This window comes from Heterodontus francisci, unplaced genomic scaffold (genome assembly GCF_036365525.1).
Source record: "Heterodontus francisci isolate sHetFra1 unplaced genomic scaffold, sHetFra1.hap1 HAP1_SCAFFOLD_241, whole genome shotgun sequence".
Lineage (NCBI taxonomy): Eukaryota > Metazoa > Chordata > Chondrichthyes > Heterodontiformes > Heterodontidae > Heterodontus > Heterodontus francisci.
The window spans coordinates 2,657,479-2,678,673 of NW_027142246.1; positions in this window are offsets into that span (position 1 = coordinate 2,657,479).

The window sequence follows — 21,195 nt, forward strand, 5'->3', positions numbered from 1 at the left end:
CAGCCCACAGCCTCAAACATCAGCAATATTCGGGAATGAGAACAAGCCTTTACAAACCTTCACATTTCACCCATTTCATTGCTGATTCACAGAAGTATTTGACACTCAATGAATCAATTTTTAAAGAGGTCGTCACTATTGCAACGTTGGAAATGCTGTCGGCCATTGATGCACAGCAAGATCCCACAAGCAGCAGTGTGCTTACAGCCGGCTATCCCACTCTCCCCCTCTGATTCCCTCACTCTCTTGAATCTCTCTCCCTCCTGTTACTCTCATTCAGAGAGACAGATGGAGAGAGAGAGAGAGAGAAATTCACGTCACTGCCCAAAACACCAGCATTATTTGGGAATTACACCAGCTTCAAGCTCCGGACTTAAATTCCAGGCCTTCAGGAGAGCTTTACACACAATGAATTCACTTCTAAAATGCAGTCACTGTCACAATGCAGGGAATTCTGCAGGCAAGCTGTGCACAGCAAGATCCCAGCAATGGTGACACTTCAAAATTCAGTTTACCAAGATTTTGAGTGTGGATTTCTCTCTCTCTCTCTGTCTTTCTCCATCTTTCTCTGCCTTCCCTCCCTCATCCACACTCCGCCTGTCTCTCTCTCTCTCTCTCTCTGATTTACCTGCCACCTCCAGCTGTTTCTCTCTCTCCCTCTTTTTCTCTCCATCTGCTTCTGCCTCAGTGTTGTAATGTAAGAATTGATGCAGGGAATGTATGCACAGCAGGATCCCACAATGTTATCATAGCCAGATATCCCATCACAGTCCTCAGAAAATGCTGAACTCCATCTTTAAACTTCTGACCAGTCTTTATACAGCTTCACGTTCAGCTCTTGTAATTATTGCCCCTCAGGAGCAGTTGAGTATCAATGAACTAATTTTTAAAGTGGTCATCACTGTTGCAATGCAGGAAACCTGTAGGCAATCTGTGCACACCAAGATCCCAAAGGCAACAATATGCTAATATGCAGATAATCTGTTTGTAGTGATGTAAGTTTCGAGATCCCAGAGGGAGGGACATTCCTGCAGTTTGAAAATCTCAAACACCCCTCTCTCTGTCTTTCTCCTGCTCCCTGCCCCCTGCACCCCATCCATATCTGTTTCTTTTTCTCTCGATCTGGGATTTAATTTGGATTGAAACGTCCTCTGAAGTGTTTATGTTACCGTTTAAAATAACCACACGTCACATTGTGGCTCCGATTGATTAATGGTTAAAATAGTTGAAGTGCGGGGGGAGAGAAAAGCAGAGTAAGATGGGGAAAAAAAGCACAGAGTAATCCACACTCAGACCTTCAGGAAGCTGAATTTTAAAGTGTCCTCATTGTTGTCATGTTGGAACTGCTGCAGGGCACTAGATGCACAGCAAAATCCCACAAGCTGCAATGTGAGAATAGTCACATTTCAGTCCCCAGAAAGGGCGAAACGCCTAATTTATACTGGGAACAAGCCATTTGTGCACAGCAAGATCCCACAAGCAGCAGTGTGATAACTGCTGGTTACCCCATCCCCCCTCTGATTCCCTCCATGTTTCCCTCACTCTCCTGCTTCTCTCTCTCTCTCTCCTGTTACTCTCGTTCAGAGAGAGACATACAGAGAGATCTGCGCACAGCAAGATCCCAGCAACGGTGACACTTCAACATTCAGTTTACCAAAGTTTTGATTGTGGATTCCTTTCCCTCTCACACACTCTGCCTTTCTCCATCTTTCTCTGCCTTTCATCCCTCACCCACACGCTGCCTGTCTCTCTCTCTCTCTCTCTCTCTCTCTGTTTAACCTGCCACCTCCAGCTGTTTCTCTCTCTCCACCTGTTGTAATGTAAGAATTGATGCAGGGAATGTATGCACAGCAGGATCCCACAATGTGATCATAGCCAGACATCCTATCACAGTCCTCTGAAAATGCTGAACTCCATCTTTAAACTTTTCACAAGCCTTTATCCAGCTTCACGTTCAGCTCTTGTAATTATTGGCCCTTCGGAGCTGTTGAGAATCAACAAACTAATTTTTAAAGTGGTCCTCACTGTTGCAGTGCAGGAAACCTGGAGGCAATCTGTGCACACCAAGATCCCAAAGGCAACAATATGCTCATATGCAGATAATCTGTTTTTAGTGACGTAAGTTTCGAGATCCCAGAGGGAGGGACATTCCTGCAGTTTGAAAATCTCAAACACCCCTCTCCCTGTCTTTCTCCTGCTCCCTCCCCCCTGCACCCCACCCACATCTGTTTCTTTTTCTCTCGATTTGTGATTTAATCTAGATTGAAACGTCCACTGAAATGTTTCTGTCACCGTTTAAAATAACCACACATCACATTCGATTCATTGAGCGATGCAGCACTAAAACAGGCCCAACGGCCCAACGCTGACCATCAGCCACCCATTTATGCTAATCCTACATTCATGCCATTTTTCCCCCTCTCACATCCCCACCTTCCCTCCATTCTCCGACCACCCACCGACACGAGGGGCAATTTTTATAATGGACAATTTACCTTTTCAACCCGCAAGTCTTTGGCATGTGGCAGGAAACCAGAGCACCCGGAGGAAACCCACACGGAGAACTTGCAAACTCTGCACAGGCAGTACCCAGAACCCAACCTGGGTTGCTGGAGCTGTGAGGCTGCGGTACTAACCACTTAGCCACTGCAGGAAAGTCCCTCCCTCTGCGATCCCGAAACTTACATCACTGAAAACACATTATCTGCATATTATCATATTGCTGCCTGTGGGATCTTGCTGTGCACACATTGTGGCACCTATTGATTAATGGTTAAAATAGAGGAAGTGCGGGGGAGAGAAAAGCAGAGGAAGATGGAGAGAAAACACAGAGAAATCCACAATCTGACCCTCAGGAAGCTTAATTTTAAAGTGTCCTCATTGCTGTGCAGGAAATGCTTAAGGGCACGAGATGCACAGCAAGATCCCACGAACAGCAATGTGATAATAGCCAGATTTCAGTCCCCAGAAAGGGCAAAACTCCCTCCTTAAACTGGGAACAAGCTGCTGATTTTGTCTCACCATTTCAAATAACGACAAATCACATTGCTGTGTGTGGCATGTTTTTTAAAAAATTTATTAAAGGTTTAATTGGAGAAGGAGAGTGTGAAACCGAGACAGAGAACAGAAAGCATGGGGGGAGATAGAGACAGAGGGGAAGAATGTGGCGACAGAGAGAAAGCTCAGAACTCAGTAAAATGAATTAAAATGGGCACTGTGCATCTTATTTAACTGTTAGCTTCATAGCATTGCCCAAAACACCAGCAAACCTCACAGACAGGGATGGAAGGAGCAAGGGGCAAATGGGACTCCCTCCTGGGGCTGCTCCTTTAACGCCAGGCTTTCAATCTGTTTAAAACTCCAGGTGCCCCAATCCAACATGAAATGTTTAACAAAGGGCCCCAGAGAGGAAATTAAACCACAGGCTAATAAACAGACACAACTCACGTGGGCCCTTTGGGTGCAGCCTGTGGACAAGGCCTCAGTCCATCCCCTCTGGAGGAAGCTGCTGTCCAAGGATTCCTCGTCCCAAACTTTCCCTCTTTTCACCTTCACGGTGCAGTTTTCAGAATGAAAATTCCTCAGGGGAAAGAAGGAGAAAAAAATTGGATCAAAATACAAAGCGAGGACATTTTTAAACAAAATTACATGGCAAGCGCCCAGAGTTTCCTCTCTCAGTTACAGAGACAATCAGCAACATTCAAATACAATCTAATCACAGTTGTAAACCAGATTGAGAAAGAGAGAGAGCACACACACACACAGATACACAGACACACACACTGAATCAGACTGGGGAATGTGTCCACTCTCTCTCTCTCTCGAGAGAGAGAGAGTGAAAGGTGGGTTTTGTGATTGGAACTGAGATCTTCAAACCCAGTTTATATCCTGACTGAGCTGTTTGTAAACTCCACCCCTTGAGCCTCTGACATGTTGGGCTGTCTCTCAATCTCCTGCCTCGGGGGCGGGGGAGGGGGCCTGTCCATTGATATGTTAATCCCAGGACAGGAACTTCCTGACTTTTACAGTCCATTGATATGTTAATCCCAGCACAGCAATGCTTTCAGCCATCTCTTAGTTCATTTTAAAGCTTTAATTCTTTCCCTGCAGTTTCAAAATATCTAACACTGATCCAACCCTCCCCCCTCAAACCCTCACACTAAACCCACAAAAAAGACAGAGGCGCAAGGTAAGAGCCAACTGTGTAACAGCCCCGACTATCAAATTTCTCTGCAGCACCTGTGGAAGAGCTTGTCACTCTAGAATTGGCCTTTAAAACCACTCCAACCGCAGCTCCACAAACCACTGACCATCTCCAGGCACTTACCCATTGTCTCTCGAGATAAGGAGGCCAAAGAAGAAACCAGCAATACAGGACTGGGCAGATAATGGGGATTGTTACTGAGGATGTGTTTGGGGATTTTTACTAACATCAGTGTGGATTTTAAAGTGTGTCTCCCCCTCCCTCACATCTAAAGTCTCTCAGTGTTGTTGTTGTGTGTTGACAGCTTTTCCAGTGTTCAGTACCTTTCAACTTTTAATAAAATCTGTGGAACACAAATAAATGTAAAGTTTCTCCTACAAGCTGTTTTGTCCTCCCTCTTTCACTGTCTTTCTCTGTCACTGCCCTATCTCTCTCTCTGACTCTCTCAGGACTGGGCAGACACTGGGGATTGTTACTGAGGTTCTGTTGGTCATTTTTACTGACATCAGTGTGGATTGTAAAATCTGTCTGTGTGTGTGTGTCTCTGTGTGTCCCTTTATGTATGTGTCTGTGTGTGTCTGGATGTGTGTGTGTGAGAGAGAGAGAGAATATCAGGGTCACCTCGCTACATCTCTATCTCTCCTTCTCTCTCTGTTTATCCTTCTCTCTCCATCTCTCAATCCACCTCTCTCATAGAAACATAGAAAATAGGAGCAGGAGCAAGGCATTCGGCCCTTTGGGCCTGCTCCGTAATTCAATAAAGATCATGACCGATGGTCTAATTCATTACTCTGTTCCCACTTTCTCCCCATACCCCTTGATCCCTTTGACATTTAGAAATATATCTCTCTCCTCCAGAAATATATTTAATGACATGGCCTCCACTGCCTTCTGCGGTAGAGAATTCCACAGGTTTACCACCCTCTACCCCATCCATCTTCCCCCTGTATCTCCGTCTCCACCCTCTATCTCCTTCGCCCCCCTCTATCTCTCTCCCCCTCTATTTCCCTCTCCCCACTCTATCTCACTCTCCACCTCTATCTCCCTCTCCCCTCTATCTCCCTCTGCCCCTCTATCTCACACACCCCCTCTATCTCACACACCCCCTCTATCTCACACACCCCCTCTATCTACCTCTTCCCCTCTATCTCACTCTCCCCCTCTATCTCCCTCTCCCCCTCTATCTCACACACCCCCAATATCTCACACACCCCCCACTATCTCACACACCCCCACGATCTCCCTCTCCCCTCTATCTCCCTCACCCCCTCCATCTCACTCTCGCTCTCTATCTCACTCTCCCTCTCTATCTGTCTCTCGCCCTCTATCTGTCTCTCGCCCTCTATCTGTCTCTCGCCCTCTATCTCACTCTCTCCCTCTATCTGTCTCTCCCGCTCTCTCTCCCTCTCCATCCTCTATCTCCCTCTCCCCCCTCTATCTTCCTCTCCCCCTCTATCTCCCACTCCCCACTCTATCTCCCTCTCCCCACTCTATCTCCCTCTCCCCACTCTGTCTCCCTCTCCCCCCTATTTCTCCCTCTCCTCCCTCTATCTCCCTCTCCCCCTCTATCTCACTCTCCCCCTCGATCTGTCTCTCTCCCTTTATCTCCCTCTCTCCCTCTCACGCTCTCTCTCCCTCTCCCCCAATATCTCCCTCTCCCCTATACCTCCCTCGCCCCCTCACTCTCCCTCTCCCCCTCTCTCTCCCTCTCCCCCTCTCTCTCCCTCTGCCCCTCTATCTCCCTCTGCCCCTCCATCTCCCTCTCCCCCTCTATCTCACTCTCCCCCTCTATCTGTCTGTCTCCCCCTCTATCTGCCTGTCTCCCCCTCTATCTGTCTGTCTCTCCCTCTATCTGTCTGTCTCTCCCTCCATCTGTCTCTCTCCCTCTATCTCCCTCTCCCCTCCTGCTGGCACACCCTCTCTCTCCTTCTATCTCTGTCTCTGCCACTCTCTCTGTCTCTCTCTCTGTCCCTCCTTCTGTCTTTCGCTCTCTGTCTCGATGTCTTTCTCCTTCTATCTCTCTGTCTTAATCTCTCTCTCTCTGCCCTTCCATCTGCCTTTTCCTCTCTGTCTCGCCCTCTCTCTCCTTCTATCTGTGTGTGTCTCTCTCTCTGTCTCTCCATCTGTCTTTCCCTTTCTGGCTCTCCCTCTCTCTCCTTCTCCCTCTCTCTCTGCCTCTCTCTCTGTCTCTCCCTCTCGCTCCTTCTCTCACTGTCTATGCCTCTCTCTCTGTCTCTCTCTCTGTCCCTAATTCTGTCTTTCCCTCTCGGTCACTCCCTCCCTCTCCATCTATCTCTGTCTCGCTCTCTATTCCTCCAACTGTCTTTCCCTCTCTGCCAATCCCTCTCTCCTTCCATCTGTCGCTCCCTCTCTCTCCTTCTCTCTCTCTCGGTCCCTCCATCTGCATCCCCCCACCCCCACCACCTGTCACTCCCTCTCTCTCCTTCTATCTATGGCTCTCGCTCTCTATCCCTCCATCTATCCTTCCCTCTCTGTCACTCCATCTCTCTCCTTCTCTCCCTTTCTCTCTCTCTCTGTCTTTCCATCTGTCTTTCTCTCCCTGTCACTCCCTCTCTTTCCGTCCATCTCTGCCTCTCTCTATCTCTGTCTCTCCATCTGTCTTTCCCTCTCTCTGTCTGTCCATCTCTCTCCTCTCTCTCTCTGTCCCTCCATTTGTCTTTCCCTCTGTCACAACCTCTCTCTCCTTCTATCTCTGCTCTCACTCTCTATCCCTCCATCTGTCCTTCCCTCCCTGTCACTCCATCTCTCCTTCTATCTCTGTCTCTCTCTCTGTCCCTCCATCTGTCTTTCCCTCTCTGTCTCTCCATCTCTCTCCTTCTATCTCTGTCTCTCTCTCTGTCCCTCCATCTGTCTTTCCCTCTCTGTCTCTCCATCTCTCTCCTTCCATCTCTGCCTCTCTCTGTCTCTCCATCTGTCCTTCCCTGCCTGTCACTCCTTCTCTCTCCCTGTATCTCTCTCCCTGCATCTCTCTCTCTGTCCCTCCATTTGTCTTTCCCTCCCTGACACTCCCTCTCTCTTCTTCTCTCTCTGTCTCTCTCTCTGTCTTTCCATCTGTATTTCCCTCCCTGTCTCTCCCTCTCTCTCCTTCCATCTCTGCCATTCTCTCTCTCTGTCTCTCCATCTGTCTTTTGCTCTATGTCTCTCCTTCTCTCTCTGTCTCTCTCTCTGTCTTTCCATCTGTATTTCCCTCCGTGTCTCTCCCTCTCTCTCCTTCCATCTCTGCCTCTCTCTCTCTGTCTCTCCAACTGCCTTTCCCTCTCTGTCTCTCCCAATCTCTCCTTCTCTCTTTGTCTCTGCCTCTCTCTCTGTCCCTCCATCTGTCTTTCCATCTCAGTCTCTCACTCTGCCTCCTTCTCTCTCTGTCTCTCTCTCTGTCTCTGTCTCTCTCTGTCCCTCCATCTATCGTTCCCTGTCTGTTTCTCCCTCTCCCTCCTTCTATCTCTGTCTCTGTCTCTCTTTCTCTGTCTCTCCATCTGTCTTTCCCTCTCTCTGTCTGTCCATCTCTCTCCTCTCTCTCTCTGTCCCTCCATTTGTCTTTCCCTCTGTCACAACCTCTCTCTCCTTCTATCTCTGCTCTCACTCTCTATCCCTCCATCTGTCCTTCCCTCCCTGTCACTCCATCTCTCCTTCTATCTCTGTCTCTCTCTCTGTCCCTCCATCTGTCTTTCCCTCTCTGTCTCTCCATCTCTCTCCTTCTATCTCTGTCTCTCTCTCTGTCCCTCCATCTGTCTTTCCCTCTCTGTCTCTCCATCTCTCTCCTTCCATCTCTGCCTCTCTCTGTCTCTCCATCTGTCCTTCCCTGCCTGTCACTCCTTCTCTCTCCCTGTATCTCTCTCCCTGCATCTCTCTCTCTGTCCCTCCATTTGTCTTTCCCTCCCTGACACTCCCTCTCTCTTCTTCTCTCTCTGTCTCTCTCTCTGTCTTTCCATCTGTATTTCCCTCCCTGTCTCTCCCTCTCTCTCCTTCCATCTCTGCCATTCTCTCTCTCTGTCTCTCCATCTGTCTTTTGCTCTATGTCTCTCCTTCTCTCTCTGTCTCTCTCTCTGTCTTTCCATCTGTATTTCCCTCCGTGTCTCTCCCTCTCTCTCCTTCCATCTCTGCCTCTCTCTCTCTGTCTCTCCAACTGCCTTTCCCTCTCTGTCTCTCCCAATCTCTCCTTCTCTCTTTGTCTCTGCCTCTCTCTCTGTCCCTCCATCTGTCTTTCCATCTCAGTCTCTCACTCTGCCTCCTTCTCTCTCTGTCTCTCTCTCTGTCTCTGTCTCTCTCTGTCCCTCCATCTATCGTTCCCTGTCTGTTTCTCCCTCTCCCTCCTTCTATCTCTGTCTCTGTCTCTCTTTCTCTGTCTCTCCATCTGTCTTTCCCTCCCTGTCACTCCCTCAATCCCCTCTATCTCTGCCTCTCTCTCTCTCTCTCTGTCTCTCTGTCTCTGACTCTGTCTGTCTCTCTCTCTCTCTCTCTCTCTCTCTGTCCCTCCATCGGTCTTTCCCTATCTGTTTCTTCATCTCTCTCCTTCCATCTCTGCCTCTCTCTCTCTCTCTGTCCCTCCATCTGTCTTTCCCTCTCTTTCTCTTCCTCTGTCTCCTTATCTCTCTCTCTCTCTCTCTGTCATTCCATCGCTCATTCCCTCTCTGTCTCTCCCTCTCTCTCCTTCTATCTCTGTCTCTCTCTCTCTGTCCCTCTGTCTGTCCTTCCGTCCCTGTCTCTCCCACTCTCTCCTTCTATCTCTGTCTCTCAATGTGTCCCTCCATCTGTCTTTCCTTCTCAGTCTCTCCATCTCTCTCCTATCTCTGTCTTTCTCTCTCTCTGTCTTTCCATCTGTCTTTCCCTCTCTGTCACTCCCTATCTCTCCTTCCCTCTCTGTCTCTGTCTCTCTTTCTCTCTGTCTCTCCATCTGTCTTTCCCCCCTGTCACTCCCTCTCTCTCCTTCTATCTCTGCCTCTGCCTTTCTCTGTCTCTCTCTCTGTCCCTCCATCTGTTTTTCCCTCTCTGTCACACCCTCTCTCCTTCTATCTCTGTCTATTTCTCTCTATCCCTCCATCAGTTCTTCCCTCCCTTTCACTCCATCTTTCTCCTTCTCTCTCTGTGTCCCTCCATCTGTCTTTCCCTTTCTGTCTCTCCCTCTCTCTCCTCTATCTCTGTCTCTCTCTCTCTGTCTCTCCATCTGTCTTTCCCTCTCTGTCTCTCCATCTCTCTCCTTCTCTTTCTCTCTCTGCCTCTCTCCCTGTCTCTCTCTCTGTTCCTCCATCTGTCTTTCCCTCTCTGTCACTCCCTCTCTCTCCTTCTATCTCTGTCTCTGTCTCTCTCCCTCTGTCCCTCCATCTGTCATTCCATCTCTGTCTCTCACTCTCCCTCCTCTCTCTCTGCCTCTCTCCCTGTCCCTCCATCTGTCTTCCCACACCCCACCCATCACTCCATCTCTCTCCTTCTAGCTCTGTCTCTGGCTCTCTATCCCTCCATCTGTCCTTCCCTCCCCATCTCTCCTTCTCTCTCTGTCTGTCTCTCTGTCCCTCCATCTGTCTTTCCCTCTCTGTCTCTCCCGCTCACTCCTTCCATCTCTGCCTCTCTCTCTCTCTCTGTCCATCCATCTGTCTTTACCTCTCTGTCTCTCCCTCTCTCTCCATCTATCTCTGTCTGTCTCTCTCTGTCTTTCCATATGTCTTTCCCTTCCTGTCACTCCCTCTCTCTCCTTCCATCTCTGCCTCTCTCTCTCTCTGTCTCTCCAACTGCCTTTCCCTCTCTGTCTCACCCACACTCTCCTTCTCTCTCTCTCTCTATGCCTCTCTCGCTGCCTCTCTCTCTGTCTCTCTCTCTGTCTCTCTGCCTCTCTCTCTCTCTGTCCCTCCATCTGCCTTTCCCTCCCAGTCACTCCTTTCTCTCTCCTTCTATCTCTGTCTCTCTGTCCCTCCATCTGTCTTTCCCTCTCTGTTGCTCCCTCGCTCTCCTTCTATCTCTGTCTCTCTCTCTCTGTGTCTCTCCAACTGCCTTTCCCTCTCTGTCTCACCCACACTCTCCTTCTCTCTCTCTCTCTATGCCTCTCTCGCTGCCTCTCTCTCTGTCTCTCTCTCTGTCTCTCTGCCTCTCTCTCTCTCTGTCCCTCCATCTGCCTTTCCCTCCCAGTCACTCCTTTCTCTCTCCTTCTATCTCTGTCTCTCTGTCCCTCCATCTGTCTTTCCCTCTCTGTTGCTCCCTCGCTCTCCTTCTATCTCTGTCTCTCTCTCTGTTCCACCATTTGTCTTTCCGTCTCTGTCACTCCCACTCTCCTTCTCTCTGTCTCTCCCTCTCCCTCCCCTCTATCTCCCTCTTCCCCTCTATCTCACTCTCCCCCGCTATCTCACTCTCTCCCTCTATCTCACTCTCTCCCTCTATCTGTCTCCCCCCTTCGATCTGTCTCTCCCCCTCTATCTGTCTCTCCCACATCTATCTGTCTCTCCCCCTCTATCTCCCTCTCCCCCTCCATATCCCTCTGCCCCTCTATGTCCCTCTGCCCCTCTATCCCCCTCTCCCCCTCTATCTCACGCACCCCCTCCATCTCACACACCCCTCTATCTCACTCTCCTCCTCTATCTCACTCTCCCCCTCTATCTCACTCGTCCCCTCTATCTGTCTCTCCCCTCTATCTCACTCTCCCCCTCTATCTGTCTCTGCCACTCTCTCTGTCTCTCTCTCTGTCCCTCCTTCTGTCTTTCCCTCTCTGTCTCTATGTCTTTCTCCTTCTATCTCTCTCTCTTAATCTCTCTCTCTCTCTGCCGCACCATCTGCCTTTTCCTCTCTGTCTCCCCCTCTCTCTCCTTCTATCTGTGTGTGTCTCTCTCTCTGTCTCTCCATCTGTCTTTCTCTTTCTGTCTCTCCCTCTCTCTCCTTCTCTCTCTGTCTCTGCCTCTCTCTCTCTGTCTCTCCCTCTCTCTCCTTCTCTCTCTGTCTCTCCATCTGTCTTTCCCTTTCCGTCTCTCCCTCTCTCTCCTTCTCTCTCTGTCTCTGCCTCTCTCTCTGTCTCTCCCTCTCTCTCCTTCTCTCTCTGTCTCTGCCTCTGTCTCTGTCTCTCTCTCTGTCCCTCCATCTGTCGAAACCTCTCGGTCACTCCCTCTCTCTCCTTCTATCTCTGTCTCGATCTCTGTTCCTCCAACTGTCTTTCCCTCTCTGCCAATCCCTCTCTCCTTCTCTCTGTTTCTCCCTCTCTCTCCTTCGCTCTCTCTCGGTTCCTCCATGTGTATCACACCCACCAACTGTCACTCCCTCTCTATCCTTCTATCTATGTCTCCCGCTCTCTATCCCTCCATCTATTCTTCCCTCTCTGTCACTCCATCTCTCTCCTTCTCTCCCTTTCTCTCTGTCTCTGTGTTTCCATCTGTCTTTCTCTCCCTGTCACTCCCTCTCTCTCTGTCCATCTCTGCCTCTCTCCATCTCTGTCTCTCCATCTGTCTTTCCCTCTCTCTGTCTGTCCATCTCTCTCCTCTCTCTCTCTGTCCCTCCATTTATCTTTCCCCCTCTGTCACTCCCTCTCTGTCCTTCTATCTCTGCCTCTTACTCTCTATCCGTCCATCTGTCCTTCCCTCCCTGTCACTCCATCTCTCTCCTTCTATCTCTGTCTCTCTCTCTCTCCATCTGTCTTTCCCTCTCTGTCACTCCCTCTATGTCCTTCTTTCGCTCTCACTCTCTCTATCCCTCCATCTGTCCTTCCCTCCCTGTCACTCCATCTCTCTCCTATCTCTGTCTTTCTCTCTGTCTTTCCATCTGTGTTTCCCTCCTTATCACTCCCTCTCACTCGTTCCATCTCTGCCTCTCTCCCTGTCACTCCATCTGTCTTCCCACACCCCACCCATCACTCCATCTCTCTCCTTCTATCTCTGTCTCTATCTCTCTATCCCTCCATCTGTCCTTCCCTCCCTCTCTCTCCTTCTCTCTCTGTCTGTCTCTCTGTCTCTCCATCTGTCTTTACCTCTCTGTCTCTCCGTCTCTCTCCATCTATCTCTGTTTCCCTCTCTCTGTCTTTCCATATGTCTTTCCCTTCCTGTCACTCCCTCTCTCTCCTTCCATCTCTGCCTCTCTCTCTCTCTCTCTCCAACTGCCTTTCCCTCTCTGTCTGACCCACACTCTCCTTCTCTCTCTCTCTCTGCCTTTCTCTCTGTCTCTCTCTCTGTCCCTCCATCTGCCTTTCCCTCCCAGTCACTCCTTCTCTCTCCTTCTATCTCTGTCTCTCTCTCTGTCCCTCCATCTGTCTTTCCCTCTTTGTTGCTCCCTCTCTCTCCTTCTATCTCTGTCTCTCTCTCTGTTCCACCATTTGTCTTTACCTCTCTGTCACTCCCACTCACCTTCTCTCTGTCTCTCCCGCTCCCTCCCCTCGATCTCACTGTTCCCCTCGATCTCACTCTCTCCCTCTATCTCACTCTCTCCCTCTATCTCCCTCTCCCCTCTATCTCCATCTCCCGTCTATCTCCCTCTCCCCCTCTATCTCCCTCTCCCCCTCTATCTCACACACCCCCTCTATCTCACTCTCCCCCTCGATCTGCCTCTCCCCCTCTATCTCACACTCCCCCTCTATCTCACACTTCCCCTCTATCTCACACTCCCCCTCAATTCCACACTCCCCCTCTATCTCATACACCCCCTCTATCTCACACACCCCCTCTATCTCATGCACCCCCTCTATCTCACTCTCCCCCTCCATCTCCCTCTCCCGCTCTCTCTGTCTCTCTCACTGCCTCTCTCTCTACCTCTTCCTGTCTCTCTCTCTCTGTTTCTCTCTCTCTTTGTGTCTCTCTGTCTGTTGCTCTCTCTCTGTCTCTCCTCTCTCTCTCTGTCCATGACTCTGTTTGTGTCTCTCTCACACCATTTCTCTCTCTCTGCCTCTGTCTCTCTGCCTCTCCCTGTCTCTATCTCTCTCTCTGTGTCTCAGTTTCCCCAATCTCTCACCATAGGACAGTCCCGTCATCCCGGGAACAAGTCTGGTGAACCTTCATTGCACTCCCTCTCTGGCAATAATATCCTTCCTAAGGTAAGGGGACCAAAACTGCACACAGTACTCCAGGTGCGGTCTAACCAAGGTTCCATGTGATTGAAGCAAGACTGCACTACTCCTGTACTCAAATCCTCTTGTGATAAAGACTAGCATCCCATTTGCCATCTGAATTGCATTCTGCACCTGCATGTTAGATTTCAGTGATTATTGACGGGGACACCCAGGTCGCTTTGTACATCTACGCTTTCTAATCTCTTACCATTTAATAAATACTCAATTCCACCATCCCGGGTGTGATCAGACACTCTGTCCCTTCGTAAACCATTTCCTGTCCCTCCAACAGCTTGTGCCACTGCCCTATTTATCGGTGTGTTTTCCCCTTCTGATGATGTTGCATTTGTTGGTGTTTTTTCTCCTGTTGAGGTTGTTGTTGCATTTGTTGGTGCTTTTTTCCTCCTGTTGAGGTTGTTGTTGCATTTGTTGGTGTTTTATTCTCCTATTGAGGTTGTTGTTGCATTTGTTGGTGGTTTTTTCTCCTGTTGAGGTTGTTGTTGCATTTGTTGGTGTTTTTCTCCTCCTGGTGTGGTTGTTGTTGCATTTGTTGGTGTTTTTTTCTCCTGTTGAGGTTGTTGTTGCATTTGTTGGTGGTTTTTTTCTCCTGTTGAAGTTGGTGTTGCATTTGTTGGTGTTTTTCCTCCTGTTGAGGTTGTCGCGGAATTGATTTGAAAAACCCGTTTGCTCACACTTTTCGGGATGAGAAGCTACATTCAACTGAACCCCAGGACCCGTTTCTCTGTCACGTTTAAAGCACTAACCTTGCATTTGTGAGGAGTCAGACTCTGAAATAAATGTCCCAGTGCTGCTGTAACATAAAATGGCCACCGTGAGCAAAACTAAAATGGCTGACTGATGTTCTGAGAGAGGAGGGAACGAGAGACAGACAGACAGACAGAAAGAAAGACAGTCTGTAACCTCATGGCCCGGCATAACCCCCACTCTACCATTACCATCAAGCCAGGAGACCAACCCCGGTTCAGTGAAGTGTGCAGGAGGGCATGCCAGGAGCAGCACCAGGCATACCTCAAAATGAGGTGTCAAACTGGTGAAGCTACAACCCAGGACTATCTGCGTGCCAAACTGCGGAAGCAGCATGCGATAGACAGAGCAAAGCGATCCCATGACCAACGGATCAGATCTAAGCTCTGCAATCCTGCCACATCCAGAGAAAAGGAGTGATCAGCATGAAGAGACTGCTGGAGATTTATGTTCCTGGTAAGCTCTCCATCTCTATCTCTCCTTCCTCTGTCTTTTACTCTCTCAAGCCCTGTCTCACCTCCTCTTTATCCATGTGTTACGAACACTGGACTTTGTCTTTCTCACATCTTCACTCTTCATCTCTACTTCTCCCTCTATACCCTCTGAACCCCAGTCTCTCCCTCTCCGTTACCCTCTGAATCCCAGTCTCTCCCTCTCTGTTACCCTCTGAATCCCAGTCTCTCCCTCTCTGTTACCCTCTGAATCCCAGTCTCTCCCTCTCCGTGACCCTCTGAATCCCAGTCTCTCCCTCTCTGTCTCTCTCTCCCTCCCACTCTGTTTCTTTCTCTCTCTCTGTCTCTCTCTGTCTCTCAGTGTCTCTCCCTATCTCTCTTTCTCACCCTCTGTCCATGACTCTGTTTACATCTCTCTCATTCTCTGTCTCAGCCTATCTCTCTCTCTCTCTCTGTCTCTTTCCATGACTCCATTTGTGCCTCCCTTACACCATCTCTCCCACTCTCTCTGTCTCTCTCTCTCTCTCTCTCTGTCTCTCTCTCTGTCCCTCCATCTGTCTTTCGCTCTCTGTCAATCCCTCTCTCTCCCTCTCTCTCTCTGCCTCTCTCTGCCTCTCTCTCTGTCTCTCTCTCTGTCCCTCCAACTGTCTTTTACCCCCCTGTCACTCCCTCTCTCTCCTTCTATCTTTGTCTCTGTCTCTCTGTCTGTCCCCTGTCTGTCTTTCCCTCTCTGTCACTCCCTCATTCTCCTATCTCTGTCTCTCTCTCTCTATCGCTCCATCTGTCCTTCCCTCTCTGTCACTCCATCTCTCTCCCTGCCTCTCTCTGTCTGTCCCTCCATCTGTCTTTACCTCTCTGTCTCTCCACACTCTCCTTCTATCTCTGTCTCTGTCTCTCTGTCTGTCCCTCCATCCGCCTTTCCCTCTCTGTCACTCCCTCACTCTCCTATCTCTGTCTCTCTCTCTCTATCCCTCCATCTGTCCTTCCCTCCCTGTAACTCCATCTCTCTCCCTGTCTCTCTCTGTCTGTCCCTCCATCTGTCTTTCCTTCTCTGTCTCTCCACACTCTCCTTCTATCGCTGCCTCTCTCTCTGTCTCTCCAACTGCCTTTCCCTCTCTGTCTCTGCCACTCTCTCTTTCTCTCTCTGTCTCTGCCTCGCTCTATCCCTCCATCTGTCCTTCCCTCCCTGTCACTCCATCTCTCTCCTTCTCTCTGTCTCTGCCACTCTCTGTCCCTCCATCGGTCTTTCCCTCTCTGTCACTCGCTGTCTCCTTCTCTCTGTCTCTCCCTCTCTCTCCTTCTCTCACATTGTCCCTCCATCTGTCTTTCCCTCTCTGTCTCTCCCTCACTCTCCTTCTCTCTGTCTCTCCCTCTCTCTCCTTCTCTCTTTCTCTGTCCCTCCATCTGTCTTCCCGCCCCCGTCACTCCCTCTCTCTCTGTCTCTCTCTCACTGTCCCTCCATCTGTCTTTTCCTCTCTTGCACTCCCTCTCTCTCCTTCTATCTCTGTACCTCACTTTGTCCCTCCAACTGTCTTTCCCTCTCTGTCATCCTCTCTCTCCTTCTCTCTCTCTCTGTCCCTCCATCTGTCTTTCCCACCCTGTCAATCCCTCTCTCCCCTTACATCTCTGCCTCTCTCTCACTGTCTCTCCATCTGTCTTTCCGTTCCTGACAATCCCTCTCTTTCTTTCTATCTGTCTCTGCCACTCTCTCTGTCTCTCTCTCTGTCCCTCCATCTGTCTTTCCCTCTCTGGCTCTCCGTCTCTCTCCTTCCATCGCTGCCTCTCTCTCTCTCTGTCTCTCAGTCTGTCTCTCTCTGTCTCTCCATCTGTCTTTACCTCTCTGTCTGTCACACTCTCTCCTTCTCCCTCTGCCTTTGCCTCTCTCTCTGTCTCTCTCTCTGTCCCTGCATCTGTCTTTCCCTCCCTGTCACTCTAACTCTCTCCTTCTCTCTCTGTCTCTCACTCTGTCCCTCCATCTGTCTTTCCCTCCCTGTCACTCCCTCTCTCTCCTTCTCTCTCACTCTGTCCCTCCATCTGTCTTTCCCTCCCTGTCACTCCCTCTCTCTCCTCTCTCACTCTGTCCCTCCATCTGTATTTCCCTCCCTGACACTCCCTCTCACTCCTTCTCTCTCTGTCTTTCTCTCTGCTTTCACTGACACTAAGAGAACGACAGAGGGAGGGTGGGTTAGACATGACGCCATCGAGAGGACTGTAGTGAGGGACAAACGTGGAGAGAGAAATACTGTTGAGGTGGATGAAGAGGATAATGTAAGATCTATTAATTTGATGAAATCCTTCACTGCTGTTTACACAAACAGATAAGAGATAGGTATGGAGAGAAAACTAACATCGGGAGAGGGAGGAATGCAGATGAAGTTGGGGTCAGGCGGACACTTTTAATGATCCAGAAGGAATAGCCTCCATTTTAAATATTCAGCAAGCTATTCCACTGTGGTAGCCATCACACCCTCATGATATTGTTTGTGGAAATTTCGTGCTGGCTGATTGGTCAATTTTTAAACCTGTGATTGATAGATTCTAGTTAACCAAATGTATTAAGATATAAGGGGCAAAGGTAGGATATATGGTGTAAGTTTGATCACGGGTCAGCCATGATCTAATTGAATGCTGGAACAGATTTGTGGGGTTAAATTGCATCCTCCTCTTCCAATATCCCCTGTTAAATATCCTTCTTTCTCTGTCAGTCAACCGGTCAGTCTATGTCTCTCTGTTTCTCTCTTTCTGTCTCTCTCTGTGTCTCTATCGGATTGTGAAGAATGAGATTCACTCTGTATCCACCGCATGATGTTCCTGTCCTGGGACTGTTGGATGGGACAATGTAGAAGGAGCATTACTCTGTATCCAATCCATGCTGTACCTGTCTGGGGAATGTTTCTGGGAGAGTGGAAACAGAGAGGTCTGGGACCATAGTCCTCATGAGGAGGACTTAATGGTGCCTGCTAATTTAGCAACATTGGTGCGCCAGGGATGAAAGGGACATTGGCTGAGTGGACACGACATTGGCTGAGAGAGTGGACAATGGTTGTTTCAGACTGGAGGGTGGTATACAGTGGAGGTTTATATTAGGACAACTGCTCTTTTTGAAAGACAGTAATGACTTGGACTTGTGTTTACAGGGCATAACTTCAATGTTTGCCAATGTTTGTGACATCTGCAATGTAATAAACCGGGAAGGGACTAGTAGCAGACTTCAGGAGGATAGAGGCAGCCTGGTGTAATGGAAAACACAAGAACAAAAGAATTAGGAGCAGGAGTCGGCCATTCGGCCCCTCGAGCCTGCTCTGCCATTCAATGGCTGATCTGATTGTGAACTCAACTCCACTTTCCTCTCTGTGTCCCATAACCATTTACTCCCTGATTGATCAAAAATCTATCGAACTCAGCCTTGACTGTATTCAATGATCCAGCCTCCACTGCTCTCTGGGGCAGAAAATTCCACAGACCGATCACCCTCTGAGAGAAACATATTTCTCCTCAGCTCAGTTTTAAATGGAACGTCCCTAATTTTTAAACTGTGTCCCCTAGTTCTTGTCTCCCCAACAATCAAAACATCCTCTCAGCATCCACCCTGTCCACTCCCCTAGGGACCTGAGATGTTTCACTCAGATCACCTCTCATTCTTCTAAACTCCAGTGAGTATAGACCCAACCTGTTCAACCTTTCCTCATAAGATAACCCCTTCATCCCAGGAATCAGCCCAGTGAACCTTCTCTGAACTACTTCGAATGCAATTATATAATTTCTTCAGTAAGGAGACCAAAAGTGTCCACAATCCAGCACACGTCGTATAACTTATGCCCTGTACAGCTGTAACAACACTTTCCTACTTTGATATTCGATTCACCTTGCAATAAACAACAACATTCCATTTGCCTTCCTAATCACTTGCTGTAGCTACACGGCAACATTTTGTGATTCATGGACCAGGACACCCAGATGCCTCTGTCCCGTACAGTTCTGCAGTCTCTCTCCATTTCAATAATATACTGATTTTTATTCTTCCTGCTAAAGTGGACAAGCTCACATTTTCCCACATTGTACTCCATCTGCCAATTTTTTGCTCACTCACAGAACCGATGGAAATCTCTTTGCAGACACTTTATGGCCTCTTGACAGCTTACTATCCAACCTAACATTGAGCAGAGACAGGGCAGGTTAACTTCAATGATGAGAAATGTGAAGTGATGCATTTTGGAAGGAAGACTGAATGATATAAACTAAATGGTACAATGTTAGAATAGGTGACAGGACAGAGAGATCTGGGATTTCATCAATGTTCCCTGTTCTACCCAAAAGCTCAATTTGGCGCTTGGAATCTGTGAGTTGAATTTAGCTTCATCCTGAAAAGTGTTCGCAAATGTGTTGGGAAATGTGTCAAAAGCTGTTTCTATTCAGACATTCCTGCATTGTGGAAGTGTGAGCTATCTTTGCAGAGACAGGAAATAGAGTTGTTTGAATGGACCTGCAGGTTTTGGTCGATGCAATAAGGTGAGAATTTGAATTGTGTCCCTTGCAGATACACAGAATTGAAGGTGTTTCCAGAACACCACATGAAGTAGTTTACCAATGTCTGACAAACTTCAAAGACTTCAAACACATGGAAGAAGAGGAGAAGGGAACAATATACAAAACCTCAGTCAGTCACACAACAGCAGTAGGAAAATGAATCTCTTTATATGGGTTTTAATTTGAAGGCCTGAGCTGATGATTGAAAAAGTCGGAGTTCAAATCCCACGCTGGGCTGTTGTGAATTTGAATTTTGTTTTTTCTAAAAATAAACATAAATCTGGAATTAAAAAACCTCTAGGATGGAATGATTCACTCCTGTCTACGAGTGCAAAGCCCGTGTGTGTCTCAGTTTTGCTGTATTTATGAACGATTTAAGATGATGTGGTAGAATGCAACATACCCAAGTTTACCAATGACTCAAAAATAGGCAGCATTGTAAGCAGTGTAGCTGGAAGCAGAACAATGCAAAGAGATAGCTGAAGTGAATGGTTAAAACTGTGGTAGATAGATTTCCATGTCAGTTAAAAAGACTAGAACAGAGTACTTTATAAATGGTGAAAAGATAGAAACACTGGAGGTTCAAAGAGACTTGAGGGGTCCGTGTCCATTTGAGTGCAGCGTAGATTTACCAGAATGATAACTGGACTCCAAGGGTTCAATTACAAGGTGATATTACACAAACTGTGGATTTATTCCCTGGAATTTGGGAGGATCAAGGTGATTTGATCAAAGCTGTTGAGATATTAAGGGGATCTGATGGGGTAGTTTGCGAGAAACTATTTCAGCAGCTTTGGAATATAGGAACAGGAGTAGGCCATTCAGCCCATCGAGCCTGCTCCGCCATTCAAGACGATCATGGCTGATCATCCACTTCAATGTGTTTTTCCCAGACTATCCTCATATCCCTTTATGTCATTGGTATTTAGAAATCTGTCAATCTCTGCTTCAAACATACTCAATGACTGAGCTGCCACAGCCCTCTGGGATAAAGAATTCCTAACATTCACAACCCTCTGAGGAATGACATTTCTCCTCATCTCTGTCCCAAGTGGTTTCTCCCTTATTTTGAAATTGTGTCCCCTGGTTCTGGACTCCTCAACCAGGAGAAACATCTTACCTGCATCTAGCCTGTCTATCTATAACGTTGTCCCAGGGTCTCCACACAGCCTGTCTCCCCGTCCCCCTGCTTCTAAAGTGTCTCAGGGTCTCCTGGCACTTTCTAGCTCTCTGCTTCTCTCTCTATCCCTCACTATCTCTCTGTTCTCTCTCCATTTCTATCTCTCCCTACCTCTCTGATACTCCACATCTGTTCCTCGCTCTCTGTCTATCACTCTCTCCCACCATGTTGGTTATCATTGGGGGTCGAGTTAAATCACAGACAAAATAAACACTTCACCTGTCTGCCCCGGAATAAATAGCAACATTTGTGGATATTTTATGTCTGTATTCAGACAATATAGACAGGAGTGTATATTATATGATGGGATGCTGCAAATCGATTTACATTAGTACTGCCGGAAAACCAACTTAAAAAGAATTATTCACAAGTCTAGTCCAACTGAATGACAGATATGACCCGATAAGGTAATAAATGCCAAAAGTCTGGAGTTTTTTGGAGTACATTCAGCTTTACTCTGTCTGGCTTTCAGAAATTAAACATTACACATGCACTGCAAGATTAAAGATTATACATAGGTTAGGTTACATAGAATTTTGGAAGGACTAACAAGGCTCGGGAATATCCAATGAATGGTAGGATCATTGGAAGTACCGAGTGTCAGAGGGATCTTGCTGTACTTGTCCATAGATCACTGAAGGCTGCAGCGCAGGTCGACAAGGTGGTCAGGAAGGTACATGGGATACTTGCCTTCATTAGTTGAGGCATAGAATATAAGAACAGGGAGGTTATGATGGAGCTATATAAAACACTGGTTAGGCCTCAGGTTAGATAGGAAGAAACTTTTTTCCCTTAGCGGAGGGGTCAATAACCAGGGGGCATAGATTGAAGGCAAGGGGCAGGAGGTTTAGAGGGGATTTGAGGAAAAGATTTTTAACGCAGAGGGTGGTTGGAATTTGGAACTCTCTGCCTGAAGGGGTGGTAGAGGTAGGGACCCTCACAACATTTAAGAAGTATTCAGATGAGCAATTGAAATGCCGTAGCATACAAGGCTACGGGCGAAGTGCTGGAAAATGGGACGAGAATAGGTAGGTGCTTG